This window comes from Lupinus angustifolius, chromosome LG15 (assembly GCF_001865875.1).
Source record: "Lupinus angustifolius cultivar Tanjil chromosome LG15, LupAngTanjil_v1.0, whole genome shotgun sequence".
Lineage (NCBI taxonomy): Eukaryota > Viridiplantae > Streptophyta > Magnoliopsida > Fabales > Fabaceae > Lupinus > Lupinus angustifolius.
The window spans coordinates 9,605,456-9,611,348 of record NC_032023.1 but is presented as its reverse complement, the minus strand read 5'-3'; positions in this window follow the sequence as shown (position 1 = coordinate 9,611,348).

Here is a 5,893-nt window from a genome sequence, read left to right as displayed (position 1 = left end):
TCATATCTATGGGTTCTATCTTCCAATTCTTAGGCTTTGTTAGTTGTATTCTCTATTAGGAGTCATGAAATCAAATGGTGCAACAATGGGTTTTAGTGTAGGTTTTGCTTGGAATTCCTTCTAGCTTTTCTCAAAGGACCTTACTCTAATAATTTGAGGTATGGAGAACTCAAATTTCATAACTGATTTACAAAATAATGACATTCAAAGGTTGTTCTTGCTGTTTTAAAATTCTGCCCAAGTGTGGTTAGGAAAATCACGCATGGTTGTTGTTGTTGTTGAGTTGTAAGCTTATGGTTGTGTTAGAAATGATCACGGCTATGCTTAGAACTCCTTGCATATTGGAAATCTTCTGTGGGCAGATCTATATGTCTCAAAAATTTGTGGTCTAAGGGTCTCTAAACCCAACCACCTTCTTGTATAGTTGTTAAACCAAAAAGGATGTTCTAAGTGTCATCTCTTGTCCTAGAATTGCTTGGGATTGAAGTTAAAACCCTTGCATGTACTCTAGATTGTTTAGAATTCTGTATATATGTTAGTGAACGTCTCTCTCAAGGACTGAAATTCGAAAATTTGGAAGGCTTGAAAGCCATGCAATTGATCTTTAGTGTTTAAGGGTTACGGAAACTCTTGAACCTTAATTCTTTGACAACTTGAGTTCCTAAAGTCCAAATTTGACATATGACCTATGCATGTGTTCATCTTTTAATTTTCTAGCCTATTACGATCTTATTTAGGGACAAGGATTCGGGTTCCTCATTGAATGGGGGTAAAAAACAAAAAACAGTCCCCAAGTTACAATCAAAACTATCCAATTTTTAATTATGTGTTAGCCTATGTTTCAAATTATCTTATGGTCTATAAATTCAGATTTTTTTGAGCCCAAACATGTCAAGATCAGTTCTGTCCTATGAATTTTAACATGTGTTTCAAGTTAAATATTTTTCTGAAGTTAATCTGAGCCTCATAATATGAATTTTGAGTTTTAAACCAACTATATCCATGGAATCTTTTTGTACCTGACCAAGATCATAAACATATCCAAATAAAATATTTGGGTATATTATAATATCTAGGTCCTCATTAAGGTGTTTTCCAGTATAATCTGAATAATCCAGTGATATTGAAGTTAATCGTTTAAGACATAATCAGGTACTCGACATTCGGGCAATCGACCACAAAGGAAATATTAAGTTCAAATAGGGTAAATGTATGGAGAAAATTATCTTCATATAGGATCTTAGAAATGATGTCAAAGATATTTGTGCATCTCTAAGGTAAGCCATATGCGGATATAGTCGAATACTATTTTTGTGGCCGCGAACAATTGAGTAGCGAGACTTAGTTGTTCATAAATTAATTTAATTCTAAACTATGTTTGACTGAAGTGGTCGAATGGAATTGAATGATTATGTTTGTTGATATAAATAATTATTATTACTAAAAATTGATTATGAAAGTACTGATTTAATTTAGTATTCTGTAGAACTCTGAACTGTGAAATATTGCTGAGTTGACTATTGAACTACCATCAAGCATTTTCATGGCATAACATATGGACATTCTTGATGGAACTTAAAGAATGAAAGACTTTGTTTATCAAATATTTGACAAAGGATGAAGGGGAAATGTTTTTCTAAATTTTATCGAAACTGACGTATTTTTATAGTTAATAGAAAATTCTTTTGATCAGTAAGCCAGTGAGTTTGACCTTGATGAAAATGTCATAATTGAATTTCAATGAAAAATGTTTTTTTATTACCCTAAAAAGGTTTTCCCCTGATTTTTGTTTTCTCTAAAAGAACAAAAAGCTATGCTTTGTATGAATCAGAATATTCATGTCACTATGTTTACTATTGTAACATAGTCTACGGGAAGATACGACAGTGAAATTGTGTTGAGAACCTAGAGGGGTATCTTGTTTGTGTGACTTGGTTGAGGGGACATTATGGGTGGAGATTGATTTGTCAGGAATAGGATAGCTCCCTTGAACCAACAGAAATCTTCGCAGTAACTACAGCAACCTCTAACACCCTCTTGAAGGTATCGTGCCAAGGATGATGCAGCGGTTATCTATGTTGACCGGTGCGTATTTCGACGCTATTGAGTGCATGATAGTTATATGCCTTTTGATTACCAATGGTGAGCACGGAGCTGTATTCGTTCTGTTCGCTTCCTAAGAACAGTAAATGGATGATCGGGCTCGATCAGTCGGTACCATTGTTGTTGATGTATTGTTAGGGGCCCAGTTAGGAGACATTTTTCTCCATGCATTCATCTAGAGAATAATTAGTCTCATCAGAGTAATGAGTGTATTCATCATTACATCATGCTCATACATATGATTAAATTGTTATATTGATGCCTTTATGATATGTTTTATGTTATGACTTTATTAATTGTTAATTGTTTATCTTATATAGAGATACTTACTCTCCTTCACCATCATACTCCCATGCGCTCGTTGAGCCTATGGTCTGGGATGGTATTATATATTTCTAGTGATGATGAGGATCCAGAGGAGGACCCTGAGGATGATAGTGTTGGAGGACAATAGCATGAGGATGTTGGGTCGAGATTTTGATGGTTCGTTTGTGTATGGTATGGACGTATAGTATTTTGGTGCAGTTGTAGAGAGTTTAGTGTACACCCAACTATAGGACCTTTTTGCGTGTGTATATTTATGTATATATATATATATATATATATATATATATCCTATTATGTTGGAGTGTATATATTGATGGTATGACTCTGGATGGTGTACTCTTTCCTTGACTATGATGCTTCTTTGAACTGACGATGTATATATATATATATTTAGAGTACTAAGAGAGTTCTCTAGTACACATAATTATGTTAATATATATATGTCATGTTTATTATGTTATGTATTATTGTTTAGATTATAGTTTTAAGTGGTGAGTCCTGAGAGAACCATATGTTAATATGTTATAAAAAAAATTATACGCTATTTTCACAAAAGAAAAATATAATTACCCAAGAACGTAAACGACGACTTGCATGTAATTGTTTTAAAGTTAAGAAAAGGGTGTTACAATAATGAACTAATCTCTTTCGAGATGTGTGATTTCATCTCCCAACAAATATTATTCTTAGAAGTCAAACTCTTGCCATTTTTGTCTTTCTGGGATCTAGCGAGACCTAACATCACTAAACAATATAAAAAAATGTCAAAGAAAGTTACATTTTGTGTAGGGGTGGCCTGATTGATTGACAACCATTTACTATATAAACATTACATTCATTTAAAAGCATGGCAAGGTTAGGAGAGAGTTCGAAAAGGGTGGAGTAAAAAACCCAACCCAAACTCCATCCTCGTCGCGATCAAGGAATAAATGGGAAACCTACCCGACAAAAAAACATTTTATAAACTATCTTTTCCAAATAATCAACTACGAAAATTAGGAAATAAAATAAATTTAAATATTTATTATGAAGGAAGAGGGTAAGTTTGTAGGTGTCAAAAAATTATGTTGAGACATATATGACACACCATATTTAAAGCAAATATATTTTTGTTGCAATTGAGAATAACTATTTATGATTCAATTTTTAGTTTGTATTAAATTTTTATATACATGATTTTGTTTAATATATTTGGTGATATCGACAAGATTTTTGTATTAAACTGGTTGAATTTGCAAAGTTTTATCTACACGATTTTGTTCAATATATTTGGTGATATTTGATAATCAACTTGAGATTTACATCATTAATATGTATATAGCAGTGTTGAATTTGCTTATTTGAAAGGAATCATTATAAGTTGGTTGAAAGTGAAAGATGTATTATTATCTACTTTTAAAGTTAGCAATACAATTGTATAGAAAGAGTTCTTTCAACTGTGAAATTGTAAAAAAATAGGTTGCTTAATTGAATAAAATATGAGTGGATGAATAATTGTCTAGTGACTTATATTTAGTGAATAGTGCTCAACAACATTGATAACGAATTAATGGTTCAACGGTTTCAAAATGTGGAATCACATAGTAATTAATTATGAAATATGTAATTTATTTGATTAAATATATTTAAATTTTGTAATTTTGAGATTAATACTTTCATATTTTTATAATTGATGATATTTATTATTTTCTCGTTATAGGTAAGGATGACAATGGTTACTCAGACCCTGCGAGTACTTGTGGATAACACCTGCTATGGGTCGGGTTCAAATTGGTGTTTTTAGACCCGTGGATAATATTCGCTATGGGTTGGATTCATATTAGTGTTTTGAGACCCGAGATTATGAGATCTGTTATTGGATGGGTCTAGGCAATGATGTACCTAGACCCGCAGTTATCCAGACACGCTATTTCTTCCTAAATCCATATATAGCAATGTAATTGTAATATCATATTAATTATAACTGTAATGTTATATTGTTAATTCATAAATATAATATCATATTATTCAAAAATGTATTATTATATTATTAAACAGTTATATTATATTGTTAATTCATATGTGTGATGTTATGTTGATTGAAGAGTTCTTACTAAATAAAATTTTCATTCTAATATTGAATTTGTTTTTTATATTTTTGTGAGTAAAATGAGTTGTGTTTAACAGTTAATTTAAGTTGTGTATAATTTATTTTCTATAATATTTTCTCTTGCTAATGCCTAAATAACACCTAGGATTATAAGAAGCAAACACATAATTGCATAAATTACTTGTAATTATTTTTAATATTTTGAATTTCTAGTACCTATAAATCTGAAAAATACCCATGAATAGCATACCCAACAAATATCGGCAAGTTTCTAAGATAAGTCCTAGTCAAAAATAAAGCAACCTAATAAATTTGGATAGTGCTCTACCAAGACCATCTAAATCAATTTTCAAGCGTAGTTGTAGGGATGTTGCTTATCTCACATCTGGTTTGCTTTCATTGGCTTACGTGTAGTAGGCTATAGCAATTAGAATGAATTAAGGTGTGATTGATTGACAACAATTTAATACATAACCCTAGTATTTTTGTGAGTACAAACATACCCTAAATTGTTTTTTACCTTATAGTTAATATTTGTTGTACCTTTTCATTTTATAAATTTGTACCAATATTATTAAACTTGAGTCGAGCATAATTATTATTGAGTTAATGATAAAATTAATAAATTACTAGTTGAATCGGTTAAATTGACATACCTTAAAAATTAAAGTTTTATAATAGTACCTAATTTTATTTAATAATTTTATACTTTAATTTTAAAAGTATTATTATTACATCAATACTAATTAAACAACCAACATTTTTTTCCGATAATAAAATATTATAAATAAGTTAAAAATATCGTCAAATAACAAAGTTTTTACGATTTTATCGTAAAAATAATGGACACGTGTTTATTTTAGTTGGGAGTTTTCTCCTCTCAACAAATCATCCTGACAGCAGTGTCAATTTGTTGAAAGATTAATACTCTCATTTTCGTTATGTTCTTTTTGTTTGCTTAAGTAAGAGAACTCGGTTTTATTCTTTGTTTGTCATCTCGGCTTTGTTAGAATAAATTCTAACGCCGGTACAATGGTTTCAAGAATATTCCAATTACAACTTACTTCTTTAATAATCATGTAAATAAGTCATTCCTTCTTTGCCCCATCTCGGCTTTGTTATAATAAATTCTAACGCCGATACAATGGTATCGAAGTAATTACTTATTACATAATTATTAAGTACTTTTGAATACCATCTCGGTTTTGTGGAATAAATTTCAACACCAATTTAATGGTATTCTAATATATAAAAGTGATGAATAGTTAGTTGTTAGATACAAATAAATAATTAAAGAACAAAAGAATAATAAATTTAAGTAACCTTTTATTTAGTTACTCCCTTTCGGGTTCATTTTATTAACAAACCAAACTT